General features: G+C 43.1%; 1 non-coding gene across 1 annotated transcript; it reads right to left on the bottom strand.

Moving 5' to 3' along the window:
- Positions 1-3,009: 3,009 nt before the first annotated feature.
- LOC144496205 (U6 spliceosomal RNA) lies at positions 3,010-3,116 on the bottom strand. The gene has a single exon (XR_013498391.1). It is a non-coding gene; the product is annotated as a U6 spliceosomal RNA (small nuclear RNA).
- Between the last annotated feature and the right edge of the window lie 21,090 nt (positions 3,117-24,206).

Below are 24,206 nucleotides of genomic sequence, written 5' to 3'. Positions count from 1 at the left end.
AGTTGAGTGACTGCTTTGACAAAGGGTCATCTGGACTCGAAACGTCAGCTCTTTTCTCTCGTTACAGATGCTGCCAGACCTCCTAAGATTTTCCAGCATTTTCTCTTTTGGTTACTTGAAGTTACTTGGGTTTAGATGTCTACACAGAACACAGCTGCGCTCAACTGTGAGGATTAGGTTCCGTTGTGATGTTCACCACAAATACTCAGGGATCGATATTAACTTACTGAACAATTAACTTACAAAGTGTGTGAACCGACTCTCTGAGAGTGCCAGCTGTAGATTGCATCCATTTTGGGGGCTGGGCTTCCTTCCCATGTTATTAACTATCTTCGAGTGCCATGTTGGGTGGCCTGATGGTAAATTGAGGGTTGTGGTCGCACTATCATGAAGTGGAGGAAGTCTGAGGAGATATTTTGCAACAGAATTAATGGTAAGGCTCAGAATTATTGAGTAGTAAATCTGACAGCAACCCCCAGAATCTAGATCTGCGCAATTAAATGCAAAAATCTGGAATTATTGTCCTATTTGTTCAGCTCCTTGTCAGGCATCTGGCATCTCACCGAGAGACTCCAGATTAAAACACATGAAGGGTGCAAATTTGAGGTTCTCATTAGCCACTAGCTTTCGGAGCGCTGCTCCTTCGTCAGTTAAGTTTTGTTCACAAACAGGGCATATAAAGACACCTACATCATAAGTTTGCACTTTGTATTTGGCTAGGATAAGCATAAGATTTTTCACTCCAGGTATGATTCAAACAACCCACTAGGGAGCTTTTATCAAACAAAGTTTATTTAAGAATATAGTTAACATATAATAAGTCAATTAGCAATAACTTTTACCAATTACAAACAAGAAAAAAAACCAATCTTGATATTGTATAAACCTTAACAGCTCAACACAACCACCCCTACAAACATACATCCTCATTCCAGGCTTAATACAGAAAGGAAATATGCTCACATGATGCTGGATTTTTCAGCTTTACAACACCTACTGTGAATATGGAATTGGAACTCTGCCTTCCCCACCCTGGAACTCCCAGCACACCACGAGGTAGAGATAGAGCCACTGCTGGCCTCTAGCTTTTACAGTAAGAGTTTTAACAACACCAGGTTAAAGTCTAACAGGTTTATTTGGTAGCAAATGCCATTAGCTTTTGGAGCGCTGCTCCTTCGTCAGATGGAGTGGAAATCTGCTCTCAAACAGGGCATACAGAGACACAAAATCAAGTTACAGAATACTGATTAGAATGCGAATCTCTACAGCCAACCAGGTCTTAAAGATAGAGACAATGTGAGTGGAGGGAGCATTAAGCACAGGTTAAAGAGATGTGTATTGTCTCCAGACAGGACAGCGAGTGAGATTCTGCAGGCCCAGGCAAGTCGTGGGGGTTACAGATAGTGTGACATAAACCCAAGATCCCGGTTTAGGCCGTTCTCATGTGTGCGGAACTTGGCTATCAGTTTCTGCTCAGCGACTCTGCGCTGTCGTGTGTCAGGAAGGCCGCCTTGGAGAACGCTTACCCGAAGATCAGAGGCTGAATGCCCGTGACCGCTGAAGTGCTCCCCCATGACTACCATCGACTCTAGCTTTTAGCCAGAGAACCACTGACACCAAAGTTTTCCATTCCAGAGAGGCAAGAAAGACTGCTTCCAACTAGCTAGCAGAATTTATAAAGCCGGGAGAAGGGAGAGAGCGAAAAACACTGTTTTCAGTCTGGAATCCAAGAGCTTCTAACAAATTGAAAGTGAATCCTTGGATTCCTCTGTGAAGGAACCACCTGACCTTGACCTGTCAATCAGTCTTCCCCCAACAATTCAAGATGGTCATAAACTCCAGATTAGGCCCAAATTAAAAATAAACAAAAAGGCCCATTATATGCCTTCTCGCAGTAATAAAAGGACAGACAGCTCGGTGCCTGCTTATAACTACAGGGAACATGCTTAAAAAACATTTCTTAAAGACACAGTAGCACCATAAAGTTTAGATTCTGCAGATTTGATTTATCTCAGCCCTGTGGCAGTAGGTTGGGGGGGTGTAGAGAATAACACATTGGATTGGCTCTTTTATAAAATTCTTTCATGGGATGTGGGCATTGCTGGCCAGGCCAGCATTTATTGCCCATCCCTAATTACGCTTGAACCGAGGCCATTTAAGAATCAACTACATGGCTGTGGATCTGGAGTCACATGTAGACCGCTCCGATCAGGATGGCAGGTTTCATTCCCTCAAGGATTTTCATGAACCTGATGGATTTTCATGACAATTGTCATATTGAGAATGGATGGATAATATTCTGAGAAATTGAGGAAATAAAATATTCTGTATTCATCATGGAGATAGCTTTTTGTTAATATAGAAATATGAAAATCTGCACAGAATTAGCGTTTTTCAAATGCAACCAAAATAGATTTGTCCAATAGCTATGACCTTATGGTTCAGCTTTTAACTGGGACACTTGGGAGGGGGGGGCGGGGCGATCTTACCTTCTCATCATGCCGGTCGATGGGTGGGGTGAGCCAGTAAGAGTGAGGCAAAAAATTGAGTTTGTGCCTGATTTCTCACCTCTTGCGATCTTAGCGGCACTGGATACCCAACGAGATCAACCTCGCACTCAAAAAGAACGCAAGGCTGACCTCAATATTTAAATCTATTTAAATACAGATCTAAATATTACAAGTGAGCCCAGGATGCAATCGTCCGGGCTCACTTGCCTTAGCAGCCTTGTCGATGAAGGTCCTCACTGGTAAGGATCAAGTATGGGCCCCATCAACGGGGACCTGTCATTGATGGCCTCAACGGTAGGACCGGAGACCATTGAGGGCACCCGGAAGTTCAGAGGCAGCCTGGCACTGCTATCCTGGTGCCCTGGCAGTGCCAGACTGGCACAATGGTAGGGTCAAGGGGGTGGGGCATGGAGGCATGGCCTAAGGGGGAGGCGGGAGCTGGATTGGTGCAGGACCTAAGGGGAGGGGGGATGGGGAATGCTGCACACTCTGCAAGCTAAAAAATATGGAAAGCTTCACAAATTTGCGTTTCATCCTTGCACATGGGCCATGCTAGTCTTCTCTGTACCTTTCCAATTTAAGTATATGTGCTGCTGAAGCAAGCACAATATTTCAATTGATCAAATTGAACCTTTATCTAATCTTGTGAGTGGAACATATTGTGTCCTCCATTTTAAACATGGAAAAGGAAGAATCTCAGTTTTAATTTAGATTATTTTGTCACAAAGCCGAACAAGACAAAGGGCAACAAAAACAGAAAATGCTGGAAAATCTCAGCAGGTCCAACAGCATCTGTGGGGAGAGAATAGAGCCAATGTTTCGAGTCTAGATGACCCATCATCAGAGCTAAGAGCAAAGAGGATCAACAGAGATTTAGACTATTGGGCAGGGGTGGGGGAGGGGGGGGGGCTGGATTGGACAAAGGGAATGTAAATGAGGATACCAAAGGCTGAGAAGGTGCTAAGAGTGTCCATTAAGTGATCAGAATGCGAGAATGGCAGAAAAAAGGTGCAGATTGTTAAAGGTGAGGAGAATCAGCAAGGAGAATCTGTTGATTCTCTTTGCTCTTAGCTCTGATGAAGGGTCATCTAGACTCTCAACGTTGGCTCGATTCTCTCCCCACAGATGCTGTTAGACCTGCTGAGATTTTCCAGCATTTTCTGTTTTTGTTTCAGATTCCAACATCTGCGATATTTTGCTTTTATCTTAAGATAAAGGACAAAATCGTCTCACCTTAGCCCTTAGCTGAATGAAGGAACCATTTCAGTCTGCCTGTGTGCCTTGTAGCTACCCTTTCCCAGAGCAAACCACCTCCTTGGCCCACTTCTGGCTTCTCTGACCAAGTACAGAAGATGGCAACATGATACCCTCAGTGCAGCAATGAAGGAGAGGCCATCAGGAGTCACAATGGCAGCAATGGTTGCAGCAATGATGGTCATCAATAGCCAAAGTGTTGTGCCCAGGACCTGATTCCTGTACTAAAAAAGATTTAATGACTTTATGAGGTCAGGCAAGGTCAGTATCCTACAGCTCTCAGCTGGCATTACATTCTCTCACCTTCCTAGTATTCTTCTAAACAGCTCTCCTCTGACTAATCCATTTTGCAGTTGCATTTCTTTCTCTCCATCCTTCTGAAATCTACATCTCAACAGATACAACTCACCCTCACCCACAACCTTTTGCCATTGCCACAGACAGGGTAGAGACGATCCCCCTTTTTTTCCATCTCTCAACTAACTGCAACAAGAAGTGTTTTAAAAAAGAAGTGTTTCAACCCATTGCTTAGGAAAATAGATTGTTTTAAGGGATTTATTTTTGTATTGTTGAAGGTGGGGGTTTAATTTAGTGGTTCTGCATAAGAGGGATAAAACTCTAGTTAGATTCATGCTGGACAAAGTTGTTTGTATGTGTGGGGGTTTGGTCTGCTCACACACTGTGCTTCACTTATGCTTAGAGAGAGTTATGGTGTGAAAAGTAAACAAGCTGGGAGAAGTAAAAAGTCATTGCTTAGTAACCAGGGGCGCCTTTAGGGTAGGAATGCTTTTAGTTTTAGCTGCATTTCATAGCAGTTGGGGCTGAGAAGTCAGAGAGTGAATAACTCTCAGTTCTGCTAGAAGCAGAAAAGTCATTCAATGGAATAATGTGCCTGAAAGCAAGCTCCAGAGGAATGAACATACAGTTAGTTCTAGAAATCAGGGAATGGGAAAATGGTTTCCAAGAAGTCCGAAGTTGAAGGAACAGAGGAACCAGAGATCAGAACAGGATATTGTTCAGTAAAGTCATGGAGAGTTGAAAGGATGTTGGACCACAAGAGGCCAGGAAGATATCTGAAGTAGTTATAAGGTTTGAGAGAACTTATTACAGTTTGTGAGACATTATTTGAAATAATTGAAGAAATCAGTGGCTGGATTTCAGAGTTGATATGAAAGCATTTAAAACAAAGGAAGTTTGCAAGGAGAAGTGGAAAACCTGGAGCTGGGTTCCTTGTTAAAACAGTGGAGCGGAAGCTTTGTTTGACAGGATAGTTGGAAAACATGGAGCGGATTCTGAATGCAAACAGCTGATGGAAAGCATTGTTTGAAAGAAGATTTTAAGGCCGGTCTATTTGGGAGTGGAGTTTGGATACACTCATGTGACAATAATCTGAGGGGATTGTGAGAAGAAATCCATAGAAGGCATCGGCCGTTTGATTTCAAAATGGTGTTATTTTTGAAAACTGTATACATTTGTGAACCTAAGGGGAGAGTAAAGGAGTATTGTATTATAATCCAACTCTTCATGTTTAATAAATGTTTTTTATTCTTGTTAAAAACGGATTAGCAAACATGTGACTCTATTCCTCCACTTTTTCAAAAGAAAAAATAAATGACACGGGTAGGGGGGGCGGGGGGGGGGGGAGAGGTGGGTGGGGAGAGGAGGGTGATTCTCCCAAAAACATTCCAAGTGATGAATTTGCGTAAAAACTGGAGTAACTCATGCTGGTTTTTTTTTACTGGGATTTTCAGAAAGAGTCTCCCACACTCTGTGCATCACAGGGTGCCTCAGGGAGGTTCACGCTGAAAATCACTGGGCGGGGCCTATTCCTGCTGGAGAGGTTGGCAGCATAGCGCTGAGTGGGTCATTGAGCATGAGCTGATCTGTCATTGCGGAGATTGGCACTTGCGCAGTAGCAGCGCACTGCCGGCTTCCTGATCACTGGCCAGCCCCGCGACCTCGCATTATTGCCCCTCCGATCCCCCTCACCCCCCGATCACTGGCGTCCCAGACATCTCCGGGCCAGCCCCAATGTCTCCCCCACCCCCCCACCAGCCCCGATTTCCCCGACCACCCCGATCAGCCCCTTCCCTCCCTCTGCCACTGATCCTGACTGCAGAGTGGCAGCGGACCCCCCACCCCCACCAATCTCCCCCTCATAGGCCCTGCACCCCCAATAGGCCCTGCCCCCTCTAGCCCCACCCCCTTGGCACTGCCCAATGCCTGGTCGGCAGTGCCAAGGTGCCCCTTGGTCATTGGCACTTTGCCCCTTGGGCAGCGCCAGGGGGCAAGGCTGACACCACCTGGCTGGCAATGCCTGGGAGCACCCCTCCTTACCACTGACCTCCTGGAGGGCCTCCATGGCCTCCCTTCACTATAGCAGGTTCGGCTGCCTGTTCCCCATTAGTGGGGAGCTGCTATAAATCCCGCTGGAGTGAACCACTCCTGGTGAGGACGGAGAGGCTAGCAACCCAGAGATTTCAGAACCAGGCCCGCTAATGATAGGAAAATAGGGATTTTAATATTCAAATCACCTCCACAACCTATTAATAAATGTGTAAAAAACAGACATTTCACAATAGCTTGAACTTCAGTTATCCACAATCTTCTTTTCCATGTTCAGATCCTATCTTCTAAATTCGATGAGCAGACCTCTCAGAATCTGTAAAAAAGAGCATTTATATTAATTTCCTTTGACTTTTCATTTTAATTACAGTGTCCCACCAGGGCTCTCGCTGCCCCACCCCCCCCCTCATTTTTGTTTAATTTATTGATTTTGTTTTATTTTTAAAAAATCATAAGAACATAAGAACTAGGAGCAGGAGTAGGCCATCTGGCCCCTCGAGCCTGCTCCGCCATTCAATAAGACCATGGCTGATCTTTTTGTGGACTCAGCTCCACTTACCCGCCCACTCACCATAACCCATAATTCCTTTACTGTTCAAAAATTTATCTATCTTTGTCTTAAAAACATTCAATGAGGTAGCCTCAGCTGCTTCACTGGGCAGGGAATTCCACAGATCCATAACCCTTTGTGCGAAGAAGTTCCTCCTTAACTCAGTCCTAAATCTGCTCCCCCTTATTTTGAGGCTATGCCCCCTAGTTCTGGTTTCACTCACCAGTGGAAACAACCTCCCTGCTTCTCTCTTATCTATTCCCTTCATAATTTTATATGTTTCTATAAGAGTATAGAAGAGTTCCAAAGAGTATAGTCCCAGTCTACTCAGTCTGTCCTCATAAGCCAACCCTCTCAACTCCGGGATCAACCCAGTGAATCTCCTCTGCACCCCCTACAATGTCAGCACATCCTTTCTCAAGTAAGGAAACCAAATCTGTACACAGTACTCCAGGTGTGGTCTCACCAACACCTTATACATTTGCAACATAACCTCCCTGCTTTTAAACTCCATCCCTCTAGCAATGAAGGACAAAATTCCATTTGCCTTCTTGATTACCTGCTGCACCTGCAAACCAACTTTTTGCGATTCATGCACAAGGTCCCTCTGCACAGCAGCATGCTGCAATTATTACCATTTAAATAATAGTCCATTTTGCTGTTATTCCTACCAAAATGGATGACCTCACACTTATCAACATTGTACTCCATCTGCCAGACCCTTGTCCACTCACTTAGACTATCTATATCCCTCTGCAGGCTTTCAGTGTCCTCTGCAGACTTTGCTCTACTACTCATCTTAATGTCATCTGCGAACTTTGATACACTACACCTGGTCCCCAACCCCAGATCATCTAGGTAAATTGAAAACAATTGCGATCCCAACACTGATCCCTGAGGCACACCACTAGTCACTGGTCACCAACCAGAAAAACACCCATTTATCCCCACTCTTTGCTTTCAGTTACTTAACCAATCCTCTATCCATGCTAATCCATTACCCGTAATGCCTTGCACCTTTATCTTATGCAGCAGCCTTTTGTGAGGCACCTTGTTGAATGCCTTCTGGAAATCCAGATACACCACATCCACAGGTTCCCCGTTGTCCACCTTGCTCATGATGTCCTCAAAGAATTCCAATAAATTAGTTAAACGTGCCTTGCCTTTCATGAACCCATGATGCGTCTGCCCAATTGGACAATTTCTACCCAGATGTCTCATTATTTTTTTCTTGATGATCGATTCAAGCATTTTCCCCACTACAAAAGTTAAACTAACCATCCTATAGTTACCCATCTTTTGTCTACCTCCTTTTTTTAAACATTGGTGTCATATTTGCTGCTTTCCAATCTGCCAGAACCGACCCAGAGTCCAGTGAATTTTGGTAGATTACCATGAGCGCATCTGCTATTTCCCCTGCCATCTCTTTTATTGCCCTGGAATGCATTCCATCAGAGTCAGGAGACTTGTTTACCTTTAGCCCCATTATCTTGCCCAACACTACCTCATCAGTGATAATGATCATTTATAGATTCTCACCTGCCATAGCCTCCTTGTTTTGGCATGTTATTTGTGTCTTCCACTGTGAAGGTCGACACAAAATACCTGTTCAATGCCTCGGCCGTTTCCTCATTTCCCATGATTAAATCCCCCTTCTCATCCTCTAAAGGACCAATTTTTACCTTAGCCACTCTTTTTCATTTTATATGTTTGTGGAAACTTTTGCTATCTGTTTTTATATTCTGAACTAGTTTACTCTCATAATTTATCTTACTTTTCTTTTTTCATGGCTTTCTGTTGACCTTTAAAGATTTCCCAATCCTCTAGTTTCCCATTAATCTTTGCCACTTTGTGTGCATTTTCATTCAATTTGATACCCTCCTTTATTTCCTTTGATACCCATGGCTGATTATCCCTTTTCCTACAGTCCTTCCTTATCATTAGTATATAAGTTTGCTGGGCACTGTGAAAAATCACTTTGAAAGTCCTCCACTGTTCCTCAATTGTCCTCCATTAAGTCTTTGCTCCCAGTCCAACCTTATCCAACTCCTGCCTCATCCCATTGTAGTCTCCTTTGTTTAAGCAAAAGACACTGGTATTGGATTTTACCTTCTCACCCTCCATCTGTATTTAAAATTCAACCATACTGTGATCGCTCCTTCTGAGAGGATCCCTAATTGTAAGATCATTAATTATTCCTGTCTCATTACACAGGACTAGATCTAGGATAGCTTGCTCCCCCATAGGTTCTATTATATACTGTTTGAGGAAACTATCGCGGATATGTTCTATGAACTCCTCCTCAAGGCTGCCTTGACCAACTTGGGTTGACCAATTGACATGTAGATTAAAATCCCCCATGATAATTGCTGTACCAGTTTTACATGCATCAGTTATTTCTTTGTTTATTGCCTGCCCCACCGTGACATCATTATTTGATGGCCTGTAGACTACCCCTATCAGTGACCTTTTCTCCTTACTATTTCTAATTTCCATCCAAATGGATTCAATCCTTTTCTCCATAGAACCTATATCATCTCACTACCACCCTGATGTCATCCTTAAATATCAGAGCTACACCCACCCCCTTACCTTCCTGTCTGCCATTCCGAATAGTCTGACACCCCTGGATATTTAACTCACAGTTGCGACCATCCTGCAATCATGTCTCTGCAATGGCCACTAAATCATACTCATTCGCGATGATTTGTGCCGTCAACTCATTTATCTTGTTTCGAACGCTACGAGCATTTAGGTAAAGTATTTTATGCTAGTTTTTATACCTTTTTGAATCCTAACACCTCCATTTATAACATCCTCTGAGTTCTCCTTCCTTTTAACTTCTTTCATAATTTTCCATGTGTGGTGAACCATTGTTGGTTACCACCAGGAGTGCTGAGCCATGTTTGGCCAGCACTATGGGTTTGTAGATATGTTACTGTTGGGGTTAGGGTTGGGCTGTTCTACCTGTTAATATTGTCCTATGGTACACTCCAGTTGGCTCCGCCTTCCTGGAGATGTATAAAGGCCACTGCTCTGTCTGGTGACCCTTTAGTCTGGGATTGTATATTGTATATAGTAGCTCCGTTATTGTTGGTAATAAAAGCCTTTATTTCCCGGGTACAATCTAGCCTCCCGTGTGATTTATCGCGCATCACCATGTAGTTGAACCTTCCTCCCCACATGTTAACCTGCTGCTTTGCTTCCCATTAACCATTAAACTTCCCATAGTTTTACCCTTCTCTTCCCCCCCCACTTGCTAGTTTAAAGTCCTTGTGACCATCCCATTAAATCACTGCTATTGAAGTTTTATCATAAATCATTTCAAGTCAATTCAAAGAGGGATTATTAGGAGTAACACTACCCATGTAATTCCTTGGTGTCATTAACATGTCAAAGATGGATTTTATTCAAAATCTGTTAGGTTCTTATAGAAATCATAGTGTTCATAGAAATCATAGAAACCCTACAGTGCAGAAGGAGGCCATTCGGCCCATCGAGTCTGCACCGACCACAATCCCACCCAGGCCCTACCCCCACATATTTACCCGCTAATCCCTCTAACCTACGCATCTCAGGGGCAATTTTAACCTGGCCAATCAACCTAACCTGCACATCTTTGGACTGTGGGAGGAAACCGGAGCACCCGGAGGAAACCCACGCAAACACGAGGAGAATGTGCAAACTCCACACAGACTTCTTCTTTCATTTTTCTCTTCTGTTTCTAGTCGCACATTAGAAAAACATTTAGGGGAATTCTCCCGTCCCGCTTGCCACGGGGGTTGTAGCGGGCAACGGGTGGACCAAGCAAAGATCCATTCACCTCAGGTGGGATTCTCTGTTTTGGGGCGAGCGCAGACGGAGAATCTCACCCATTGTTTTCCAACCAGCAGATCATACTTTGGATAGCTTTTTATTCATTCGTGGGTCATGGGCGTCGCTGGCTGGGCCGGCATTTATTGCCCATCCGTAGTTGCCCGAGGGCAGTTGAGAGTCAACCACATTGCTGTGGCTCTGGAGTCACATGTAGACCAGTCCGGGTAAGGACGGCAGATTTCCTTCCCTAAAGGACATTAGTGAACCAGATGGGCTTTTACGACAATCGCCAATGGTTTCATGGTCATCAGCAGATTCTTAATTCCAGATTTTTTTTATTGAATTCAAGTTCCACCATCTGCCATGGTGGGATTTGAACCCGGGTCTCCAGAACATTAGCTGAGTTTCTGGATTAATAGTCTAGCGATAATACCACTAGGCCATTGCCTCCCCCTGTAATGAAATTACTTTTTATGTGGGCAAGTAATAGCATAAACAATAACTTCCTATCAGAAGGACCAACTACATGCAATAAGGGATGTCATACAACACTAATATCGGACATGAGAATCCCACTGGATGGCCAGACTCTTCCCCTCATCTGGAGTGCGTCTCAAATCCATAACCCTCTTCCTCAGAGGCAGGAGAGTTACCGCTGGTCCAGGGCTCATTCTATGTATAGTGTGAAGCTACTGAAGCCGCCTTTCAAATTGCTAGATATGAAATTTTGTATGAACAATGAAGGAATTAGAAATGTGAGCTGGCTAATCAATATTGGCTGCTAGCAAAAGACCTGCTTTCTTGATTTAGATCAGGAATGCTATTAGTCTAGGTTACTTTCCACCAGCAGTGATAAGAGCTCATTCCAATGTTAGAAATGCAGGTCTACTCCAACTGTGTAGATTGTGTTAGTCAGATCCAAAATGCATCAAGAAGCTGAGAGAGGAGGGAATTTGTTGGTGAGGTAACAGAGGCTGATGAAGGTAATGTAGTTGATGTTGTAGATGTTGACTTTCAAAAAGCATTTAATAAAGTACCACATAACAGACTACTTATGTGAAGCACTTGGATTAACAGGACAGTGGTAACTTGCGTTTGTAATTGGCTAAAGGATAAGGGGCAGAAGTAGCAGTGAATGGATGTGGATGTTTATCTGACTGGGGAGAAGTATGTGTTAAAGCCACTCACAGCTTAGTAGCCAAGGAACTCTTCTTTTCTCAGTATATATAAATGACCTGGACTTGAATATACTGAGTATAATTTTGAAATTCACAAAACTGCTAATGTAATAAATGGTGATTGGGAGTATAGTGGACTTCAGATGAATGTTGACCGACTGGTGACATGGGCACTCACATGCCAGGTAAAAGTTCATGTAAACAGTATGACATGATACACTTTGAGAGGACACACAGAGAGAGGCAGTATAATTACCTCTGCCAGATGTGGGCTAAGATACACATCCGGATCCCGGAATATTTAATGGATTTGTTAATGTTGGGAGATGGAAAGAATGAAACTTTTTGTAATAATTCTGTGGGTTGTTTTGTTTAGAATTTCCACGATTATCCTCAACACTGGTGTTCCACAAGGCTGTGTCCTCAGCCCCTTACTATACTTCTTATGACCGTGTGGTCAAATTCTGCTCCAACTTCATTTTCAAGTTTGCTGATGACACCACCGTAGTGAGCCGGATCTCAAACAATGATGAGATGGAGTACTGGAAAGAGATAGAGGATGGAATTCTTCGGCCGTGCTGGTCTAAAAGCCGGAAATTCCTGCTCGACTGTCAATGGGGTGTCCGCAACCCGCCCACTAAAATTCCAGTAGCGGGCAGGGTGGGAGAATTTCAGCCGGAGAATCTGGTGAAATGGTACGATGACAATAATCTCTCCCTCAATGTCAGTAAAACAAAGGAGATGGTCATCGGCTTCAGGAAGCGCAGTGGAAGACATGCCTCTGTCTACATCAACAGTGATGAAGTGGAGATGGTCGAGAGCTTCGGGTTTCTAGGTGACCAGATCACCAACAACCTGTACTGGTCCCCCCATGCTGATGCTATCGATAAAAAAGCCCACCAACGCCTCAGAAGGCTAAGGAAATTCAGCATGTCTGCTATGACTCTCACCAATTTTTACAGATGCACCATAGAAAGTATTCTTTCCAGATGTATCACAGCTTAGTATGGCTCCTGCTTTGACTAAGATCGCAAGAAATTAAAAAGGGTTGTGAACGTAGCCCAGTCCATCATGTAAACCAGCTTCCCATCTGGTTGGGACTCAGTCTACCCTTCCTCCTGCCTCGGAAAAGCAGCCAGCACGGTGGCACAGTGGTTAGCACTGCTGGCTCACAGCACCAGGAACCCAGGTTTGATTCTGGTCTTGGGTCACTGTCTGTGTGGCGTTTTCACATTCTCCCTGTGTATGCATGGGTTTCTCCCGGGTGCTCCGGTTTCTTCTCACAAATATGTGCAGGTTAGGTGGATTGGCCAGGTTAAATTGCCCTTAGTATCAGAGATATTAGCAGGATAAATATGTGGGGAGGCAGGGATAGGGCCTGGGTGGGATTGTTGTCAGCATAGGCTCGATGGGCTGAATTGCCTCTTTCTGCACTGTAGGGATTCTATGATTCTATGATAATCAAAGACCCCACTCATCCTGGGCATTCTCTCTTCCACCTTCTTTCATCGGAAAAAAGATACAAAAGTCTGAGATCACGTACCAACTGACTCAAGAACTGCTTCTTCTCTGCTGCCATCACACCTTTGAATGGACCTACTACACATTAAGCTGATCTTTCTGTACACCATAGCTATGACTGTAACACTATATTCTGCACTCTCTTTTTTTTTTACTCCCTACGTACTCTATGAATGATATGTTTTGTCTGTATAGTGCGCAAGAAACAAGACTTTTCCAGTATCCCAATACATGTGACAATAATAAATCAAATCAAATCAATTTAAATCAAATCAAATGTTTAAGAATGTTGTGGATTATCTCAGCTGCAAAGGTCAAAATGTGAGCAGAGTTTTCAGAGTAGATTGTTGGATGGGATTGGATGAAGCAAGGATCAGTTCTGGGATCTCTGTTGTTATAGTATATATATAAATGACCTGGAGAAAAATGTGGCGGGGGGGGGGGGGGGGTTGATTAGTAAATTTGCGGATGACATGAAGTGGAGTTGCTGATAGTGCTAGGGATCATCAGAGGGTATAACAGGATGTAGACAGATTGGACACAGAAATGGCAGATGGAGTTTAACCCAGACAAATGCGAGGTGATGCATTTTGGAGGATCAGATTTAGGTGTGAATTATACTGTAAATGGCAGAACCTTTAGGAACATTAACATATAGAGGGATCTGGGCATGCATCACGATCGGCACAGGCTTGGAGGGCCAAAGGGCCTGTTCCTGTGCTGTATTTTCTTTGTTCTTTGTCCTTTGAGGGTGCAACAGCAACGGGACCTGGGATGTGTATTCCTTTGAAAGTGACAGGGCAAATTGATAAGGCGGCTAAGCATATGGGATTAGTGACTTTTTAAATGGAGGAAATCAGGCTAAACCATTACAATCAATGGTTGGATGTGGAGTTTTGTGTACAGTTTTGGGCACTGTGCTTCACAAAGGATGTCAAGGTCATGGGGATGATACAGAGGAGGTTCAGCAGGATATCATCAAGCTTGAAGGATATAGCTACGTGGTGAGATTTGAGTAGTTGGGCTTGTTACCATTAGACCAAAGAAGCTAAAGGGGAATAGAGCTATCAAAAATTATGATGGATTTTGATAGAACAAGAGGAGAGAAGCTGTTTCGTCCAACATGTGCATCAGTAACCAGACATCATCGGGGATAATGAGGAGAAGTTAAGAGAATAGTGGAATGAGATTGCACAAGAACTTTCCAAAGGGAATTGAGAAAGCACTTGAAGAGCACTAATTTGCAGGGAAATAGGGTATTGTTGGGATGTGGGACTAAACTTGATAGCCCTTTCAAAGAACTGGCACAGGCATGATGGGCTATAAGATTCTATCATTCTGTCTGAGGAAAAACTAGGGAACGTTCTGGTTGATTGTACTCTTGCCTCTGAAATGGATGGCCAGCTGCCAACTTACCAAGGTAGATGATACACAAGTTCTGCTGCAAAGGACAGAGATGAGGACTTTGATAGGATGGCTGATAGAAAAATGACTAATGGTTGTGCATTCAGAAATGCTTGGTGTTTTGGAAGACCTAGCAGAAAGCCTGTGGTCACTATTAAGGAACATGGAGGAACCTGCAACCAATTTTGCACACGGTTTTTGCAGAACTTGAGGGCCATCCTTTCCAGTATGGAGGTGGTCACCAACTTCGTTCACATTCTGTGGACCCACCCATAGTTAGATGGTCAAAATCTCTGCTTCCAATATTGTGGATGCTCAGACATAGGTCATGCAAGTTCAGCATGTTGCTTAGCATGCACAGCTTGCTGTCACACTAAGCTCAGACCGCTGCCATCATGCTACAGATGACAGTAATTAAAGGGGCTTGCAAGGTCTCACTAAAGTCCAGCGATCTTTCCTCCAGTGCATGGAGGCATTGTCTCAGCTGCTGTGGTGGAATTGTCACAACTTGGGGAGTTATAAACTAACACACCCTTGACTGGGAGAAAATGATCTAAACATGATTCCTGAAATCAGAACCAATGCCTTTGCCATACATCGCACCATTCTCTTTAGACCTCAGCAACTTCAACTAGCAACGCAACATCACAAATACTTGCACTAAATCAGCAATAGCCACCAGAAATCAATCAACAGTTAATCTCTGCAAGTAGTTAATGATCTCTGCAAATAGCACTGATGTGGGGTCCTTCCTGCTGGCAAATACATGTTCAGCTGTGTGAGGTTAAAGGAAGGTGTCAGCTGAAGCATTCAGGTTGAAATGGCACCCTGAGAATCAAGTTGACTGGCCTTACAATCTGCTTACACTGTATTGTTCCAGTGCATGTGCCCTGCTCCAACATTAGGAATCAACCGAAAGTAGTGTCTGGTGTAGCCTTCACATGTGCATGTGTCAACACCAGTTTGACTTAAAACAGCACCCACAGTGCCAGAAATACTGGCACTACACAGCCAAATTCTGCAGCAAAAAGGTCATGTCGGCAAATTCTAAACTCTTTGAGTTCACTGTTTTTGGTTCTTAATGCACAAAATTAGATTCTCATTTACAATATACCTAGAATTATTTGAGAAAACATTTGCTCAGCACTTGCTGCTTTCGATGTACAATTTCTCACATATTCAATACAATTCCTAGTTGTTGAAAAACATAGACACAAAAAGCACCCTGTTAATAAAGGAATAAGCCGTGGTACTGTTAAATCTGTGACTCATATGCTGACAATATGCAGCACTGTGATGTAACGATCTTCCAATCTTGCTGCAAGTGCTTAACATTGCTTGAAAATAATATAAATGAAAGAAGTGACCAATATTTTATACTGTGTTCTTTGAATATTTTAGCACAAACACATTTCTTACTTGATTTATTTATAATTCTCCCCGGTCTAGGAATTTAAAGTACTGAGATTAGGTTTCGTGCAGGTAAGTTCTGCCAGACACTTTATCTGCTATATCGGCACTGCGATACTCTCATCGTTACTGTACAATGTAATACAATACTTGCATTATATTCTTCATGAAAAGCTGTTTCTGCAGCATCTTGTCATCATTTCATGAGTGCTTCTTTGAAGCCGTTTCGAATTCTGGACTCAGTGCATAACAGCAATGTCTCAATTGCAGAACACCATATTATTTACTGAGATGGGGTTAATTGCTGAATAAAAGAATGGTTCCTTTCAGTTGACCATTGTACCATTTCACTTGCATTTGATATGGAAGACAGGAGAGGCCATGATAAATATCTAACTTTCTAATCAGAAAAGAGTCCAGTCGCAGTCGAAATCTTGAACATAATCCAGAATCAGGAAATACAGCCACTTGTGTTACTGTTGCTGAAAGAAGAAAACGACCTTTTGATTGTAGCTTACATTCACAATTGTACGAGTAAAACACTCTTTAAAGAGTTACCATGGTTTCAGCAAAGTGAAGGAGCATTTAAGATGAAATGCTCTGTGCTTGTATTGGTAGAATGTACAGGTATTTACAGAAATGCCATTACTCTAATATACACAAACACACCAAAAGTATATTTTCACAGTTACCTCATTGTTAAGCATTCCACGGGACAAATGACAGTGACTGTAAGCTGTCGCCAGTATGATCTCTTTTAATAATACATCGTGTCCACCAACAGTCGCAACACATTATTAACTCTCCCTCATGCCACCACTATCTAACACAGACGCTTTGCTTACCTTTGTAGACTGACAGCCCCGCTGCTAATAACCAGCCTGGACACAAGATAAACCCTACACTACAGTACCGCGCGATCAGCCCAGACAGGGTGCTACCCCGTCATTAGCGTCTTTATTCCCACTACAGACACATTACTAACTCTTCACTGTCACAGTTCCATCCACTTAAACATTAACGGTCTCATTCTCTCCGTCTATTCAATATTTACAGGAAAACACCACTGGTTAGCCTGGGCACAATGTTAACTTTCTATTATAGTGGTGCTTACTTCTTTTGACAGCTTAGTACTTAATTATTTACTGATGCTGAGAGAATACTCTCCACACTGTGGAACCGTCACACACCCTCACACACAACATAAACTAGCCACCATATAACTATTGCTCAGTCCAAACATGTATCCCTCCACAACATATCCGTTTGGCAAGTCTGCATACAAATCTCTATTCATAAGCTCTTACCCAACCTGGACAGAAGGGGCTCAATTTATTGACCGTGGGAATCGGAAGCATGGATGCAAAAGTAGCTGGTGATTCATCTGACCACCCTGATTGTGAAAACTGGGAAATTTTAACTCTTGGGCCTCATTCCAATGCCCAAATCAAATATTCCTGTTAAGCTGTGAACGTGTGCCACAGCACAGCAGCATGGAGGGTACTGTGCAGGCCTTATCCTTTGATAAATATCCCATGTACGTGGCTGCACGAAAGAATTTAGTGGAACTGCATTGAAAAAAAAAACAGGCTGCACATAGCATTGAAATTTTAACAGAAACTTTTCCCAAAGCTGATTCTCACCTGAAGTTGTTGCAAACAGCATCGATATGAGTGATAGACTAGAAAGTAATGGTGGATCAAATCGCTGCTGGAGTTGTATGGGAATGGCCTTGGGCAAGGTAACTCAGAAAAAGACGGAGCTGGTAAAGATCAAACTTGGGTGGCCACCCTATCAAACATAGGGTAGCCATCCTATGCCAGTGGCTCTTAATGTAATAGTGGCCCTGAAAAATGTTGCTTCAGGTCCCTTCCAAGGTTCAGTGGGAGATCTATGTGGTGTTTCCCAATCTGCTGCACATTGCCGTGTCAAACTGGCCAATGATGCCTTGTTCACTCAGGTCAGTAACAAAGGCTATTCCCTGTAAAGGTGACTCCTGACGCCACTCAGATATCCAATGACAGAAGCGGAGCAGAGGTACAATCAAAGTTGTGCCTTTACAAGGGCAGTAATGGAGATGATCATGGGACTGCCCAAGATGAGGTTCTGTTGCCTGGACCGATCAGGGGGAACATTGGATTCTACACAATCTGGCTCTGTCACGGGGAAATCTAATGGAAGACAAAGAAAGAGAGGCAACTCCTCAGGCCACAGAGGATGACTCAACAGATGGGTCTGAGGAGGAGGCGGAAGAGGCTCAGGGTGAAGTCATGGATGCAGAAATGAGGAAATGTCTGGAAGGCAGGGAGACCTGGGAGGGCTTGATTCTTCATTCATCCATCTGGGCATCTAAGGCATGGTTTGGCCATGAGGGAATGGGTGATGCTTCCTTATTGAATGTCCCTGATGAAACCATCCTGTGACCCTTATGTCAACAAACAGCCTATGAAATAAAGTTTGGAGCCTTCACATCTGTCACAAGCTACTCCCATGCCATACACCTATGAAAAATATGAAGCAAATCAGGCCATGACACGTATTATAATCTTTAAATGGTGGTAATGTTCACGCAATTTAAACATAGCCCACGAGGCTGGGCATTCCTTAGTGGCAGTCAGCTCACTGCTCTGACTAGGTGCCTCATGCACACTGCTGAACAGCTGAGGCCATTGCCTGTGTATGTCTGCTTGTAGGTCTGAGCGCAGCCCCAGAAAACCCTGAATTTGCTGGGCGGCAGAGCAGTTAGCACTGCTGCCTCACAGGATCAGGGATCCAGGTTTGATTCCTGGCTTGGGTCACTGTGCGGAGTCTGTACGTTCTCCCTCTGTCTGCGTGGGTTTCCTCCGGGTGCTCCGGTTTCCTCCCACAGTCCGAAAGACATGCTGGTTAAGTGCATTGGCTGTGCTAAATTCTCCATCATTTTACCTGAACAGGCGCCAGTGTGTGGTGACTAGGCAATTTTCACAGTAACTTCATTGCAGTGTTAATGTAGGCCTACTTGTGACTAATAAATAAACTTACATTTATTTCTTGGTCCTCCTTTGCTGAATTCGAAATGTTCTCAATCCTTTGACTTACTATTTTTGCTTTGGCAACTTTGTAAGCCTCTTCCTTTGATCGAACACAACCCTTAATTTCTCTTGTTAGCCAAGGTTGGATAACATTTCCTTTTTCGTTACTGTGCCTTAAAGCAATGTAAATTTGTTGTAAACTATGCATTAATTCTTGAAATGTAGCCATTGCCTGTCTAGAATCACACCTTTTAATGTAGTTTCCAATCTACCACAGCCAATTAGGCCTCAAACATTCCTTCATCTAGATTTAAGAGCCTAGTTTTGGATTGAACTTCATCACTTTCAAAATTAATGTAAAATTCTATCATATTATGGTCATTCTTCCAGGAAGGTTCCTTTACAATAAGGTTATTGATTAACCCTTTCTCAATCGAACTAGATCTAAAATAATCCATTCTCTAGTTGGTTCCTCCATATACTATTCTAGAAAACAATTTTGTATAAAGTCCAGGAATCACCATGGCAGTCGGTGGAATTTGAATTCAACTGAGAATTCTAGAATATAAAACTAGTCTCAGTAATGGTGATCATGGTTCATTAATGCCCTGGAGGGAGGGAAATCTATCATCCTTACTTGGTCTGGCCCACATTTAATTGTAGATCCACGAAAATGTAACTGAATCTTTACAAAGTTAAAGTTTATTTATTAGTCACAAGTAAGGCTTACATTAACACTGCAATTAAGCCACTGTGAAATTCCCCCAGTCACCACACTCCGGCATCTGCCCAGGTCAATGCACCTAACTAGCACATCTTTCAGACTGTGGGAGGAAACTGGAGCACCTGGAGGAAACCCATGCAGACAGGGGGAGAACTTGCAAACTCCACACAGACAGTGACCCAAGCCAGGAATTGAACCTGAGTCTCTGGCGCTGTGAGGCAGCAGTGCTAACCACTGTGCCACCATGCCGCCCATGACATACAGTACTCTGAAATAGCCTAGCAAACCACTCAGTTCAAGGGCAATGAGGGATGGGCAACAAATGTTGGCCTTGTCAGTGATGCTCACATCCCATGAAAGAATAAAAAAAGAAATAACGATAATTAAGCACAATTAGTGATCATTTAGGGGCCATCCCATCTTTTAATAAATATTGGACTGAGTTGATATTGAGTCAAATGATTTATTTGGGGGATTTCTGGTCTCTTGGATCCATTCCAGCTTTTATAATAGGACTTGTGCGTTCATGCACTGAAATGCTGTCTCCTGACACTGAGCAAACCCATGCCAAGAGGACAAATTGGGAGGCAGGAAGAACCTCATTTTTATACTTGCTCTCTGATTCCCATCGCCTGTCATTTTTAATGGGTTGTGAAATGTGGCCTATTGGGGCTCAACACTCACTTAAAGTGATGCCAGGTAGGTCAATTCATGAATAAAAGCAAATTACTGCCGATGCTGGAATCTGAAACCAAAAGAACAAATGCTGGAAAATCTCAGCAGGTCTGGCAGCATCTGTAAAGAGAAAAAAGAGCAGATGTTTCAAGTCCACATGACCCTTTGTCAAAGCTCTTTTCTCTCCCTACAGATGCTGCCAGCCCTGCTGAGATTTTCCAGCATTTTCTCTTTTGAAGTCAGTTCATGAATCTTGGGGGTAAACTGCTATGGAGTCAGGAGCCTTTTGATAGGTAAGTTTAAAAGCTCTTGTCAACTTCAAATCTCATAATGTAGTGTTGTTTGATATTTAAATATATTTTAAATATAGTGATTTATCATAGGTTTCTGTCCTTAAAAGGTAAGAGACCATTAAACTGACCAGAACAATGTAAGGGTTCAGACGAATTGAATACTTTCTCTAGTGGATAAAGTCCTCTTCTGTATTCTACAGTACGGAGAATCGTGTCAATGTAGACAATGATCTTGATTGTCTACATTCTCTTTGATTTAATATCTGACATCTGCTGAGCCTTTAAAAATACTTCCAGTATGCATTAGGTACCGAACCAAAGAGCCATATAATCACACTGGCAAGTCTTTAAAATGCTCTTGAAATTAAGAAAAACACAATGTAAACAATAAGCCATTCAACATTCAACAAACTCAGCCAAACACAGCCAGTGAAAGTCCCATTGAAGAAGACTTTAATGCACTAACCTTCCTTAATCTTGTCCAGTTAAACTGACAGATATTGAAAAGCTATTTCAAAGCAATATAAAATTATTACAAGCTCATAAGACTGTCGTTCAAAGAAATCTACTGGTCCCCTTTGTAGCCATGTAAACAACCCACTACTGGGCCGAGTGCATTCGTGAGTCTTGGAGCTCAACCAACATTCATAATGAGGTCATCTGACAATACAAGTGTCTGACTATCTATTCAGCCTGCTTCTGTTAATACATTTGCCAAGATAAATCCAAGTCAGGGTGATGTATAGCTTAGAGGGAAACATGTTCTTCTAGATGGTGGAGGTCATGTATTTGGATGATTCTGGTGAAGGAAGCTTTGTAAGTTGCTGCATTGTATCTTGTAGTCATTGATACATATTGCTGTCGCTGTGCACTGGTGGTGGAGGAAGTGAATGTTTAACGTGATGCATAGACTGCCAAATATGTGGGCTACTTTGTCCTGGATAATGTTGAGCTGCCTGAATGATAGTGGAGCTGGATTCAACCAGGCAAGGGATAAGTATTCCATTTCATTCCTGGCATATGTCTTATTGACGTTGAAAAAGCTTTTGGAAGTCAGGAAGTGAGTTACTTACCTTACTTGCAGAGTTCACAGCATCTGAGTTACTCTTGTAGCAACAGTATTTACTGTACCGTTAGGTTTCTGGTCAATAATAACCCCAAAATGTTGATGGTGGGCAATTTAACAATGGTTATGTCACTGAACATCCAGGGGAACACCAAGGAACATCATGGTAAGATTCTCTCTTACAGAGATGGTCATTACCTGGCACTTTTATGACATCAAAGTTGCTGGCCAAGTATCAGCCTGAATATTGTCCACGTCTTGTTTATGCAGGCACAGGTTAATAATATCTGAAGAGTTGCAAATGGTACTAAAAATAGTGCAAATATCCCCAATCCTGATCGTACAATGGCAAGAAGGTCATTGATGAAATAGCTGAACATGGTTGGGCCGAGGACACTGCTCTAAGGAATTCCTGCAGTGCTAGCAAGCCACAGAATCAGAAAATAGTTATAGCACAGAAAGAGGCCATTCAGTCATTCATGCCCATGCTGGTTCTTTACAAGAGCAACCCTCTATCCTTTCCCCTGAATTTGTCTTTCTGTTCTCTCTATTGTTTATCTATTTCCCTTTTGAAAGCATGATTGAATCTGCTCCCACCACACTCTCCAGCAGTGTGTTCCAAATGCTAACTATTCATTGAGTTTTAAAAAATCCTCTTGTTGCTGTTGTTTATTTTTCCATTCACCTTAAATTGGTGTAATCTGGTTCTCAACCTTGCCATCAATTGAATCAGTTTCTCCCTATCTACTCTGTCCAGACCCATCATGATATTGAACATTTCTGTGAAACCTCCTCTCAATCTTCCCTTTTCTGAGGAGATCAATTCCAGCTTCTCCAATCTACCTATGTAACCTAAGTCTATTATTCTCATAAATCATTTCTGCACTCTCTCTAATTCCATCCTAAAGTGTGGTGTCCACAATTGGACACAATAGTCCAGCTGAGGCAGGATCAGTGTTTCATACAGATTCACCACAATATCCTTGATTTTGTACTCTATGCCTTCATATATAAAACCCAGATTCTGTATGCCTTTTAAAACATTTTCTCAACTTTCCCTGCTGCCTTCAACAATTTGTATGCATTTTGCCCCAGTTCTCTTTGTTCCTGCAACTACTTTGGAAGTGTACCTTTTAACTTATTGAGTTGTCTTCATTCTTCCTGCCAAAATATATCACTTGACATTCCTGTGAAATAAATGTCATCTTCCATGTGTCCACCCATGCTACCAGCCCTCTGTGTCCTCTTGAAGTTAACACTATCCTTTATCCTCCTCACAGTTCACATGACTTCCAAATTTTGTGTCATCTGAAAATTTTGAAATTTTGCTCTGCTCTTATCAAGAAGATGAATGATCCCAGTACTAATCCCCAGGGGACACCACTGTCTACTTTCACTCAGTTGGCACATGCTAGTGTGGTATTACCCCTGAACCGAAGGCAGGCCTACTCCACTTTCCCATCTCCTGTCACTTGTAGTTGTAGGTTTCAACAGTGGAAAGAAAGAGTAGCCAGGGGGTTACAAGTTTTAGAATCTCCCCTGTGCCTAATGGAGGCATCACCCCACAAAAATCAGACCCCTGCCTCTCCCTATTTAATCCTCTTTCCTCAGCCCCTAATCCAGGTCCCCACCCATTTTGTGCTACTGAGCCAGGTTCAATAAACTTCAAGTCAAGCAGAATCAAATGCACTCGGCCTGACTTGCGCTTGGCTAATCAGGCTATACAAAATTTGACCCACATAGATGGATTATCCACGGTAAATGAACAGGATGACAGGAATAGGGTGGGGGGTGGGCTTGGTTAAAATGCTCTTTCGGAGAGTTGGTGCAGACTCGATGGGCCGAATAGCCTCCTAGTGCACTGGAGGATTTCACAGAATCCCTACAGTGCAGAAGGAGGCCATTCGGTCCATTGTGTCTGCACCGACCACAGTCCCACCCAGGCCCTACTCCTGCAACCCCACACACTTACCCTGCTAATCCCCTGACACTAGGGTCAATTTGGAATGGCCAATCAACCTAACCTGCACATCTTTGGACTGTGGGAGGAAAGTGGAGCATCCAGAGGAAACCCATGCAGACACAGGAGAGCGTGCAGACTCCACACAGCCAATTACAACAATTACTTTCACTCAGCTGTAAAACCAAACAGGAGCAAATGGTGAGTAGATTAAACACAGTCTTGTACCGAGCGAGTTACAAAACGATATAACCTCTTTCAATTATTAATCTCATAAGCAACCTCTTCATTTCGACTCAACAGTGAAGAAGCACCGGCTATAAATGGGAGTAAATATTAACGGAGTGTTACAGTGGGCAAAACACTGAGCTGTCCGGTGAAACAGAGAATCACTGGAGAGTCTGGGGCAACAGTTATCCTGCCTCTGCTCTGAAGTCCAAATTGAGTCAAAGAAAGATCAAAAGAGTATTTTTCACAATTAAAATAAA

Source organism: Mustelus asterias, chromosome 7, assembly GCF_964213995.1.
Source record: "Mustelus asterias chromosome 7, sMusAst1.hap1.1, whole genome shotgun sequence".
In the NCBI taxonomy this organism is placed as follows: domain Eukaryota; kingdom Metazoa; phylum Chordata; class Chondrichthyes; order Carcharhiniformes; family Triakidae; genus Mustelus; species Mustelus asterias.
This window is presented reverse-complemented; position numbering and strand designations above follow the sequence as displayed.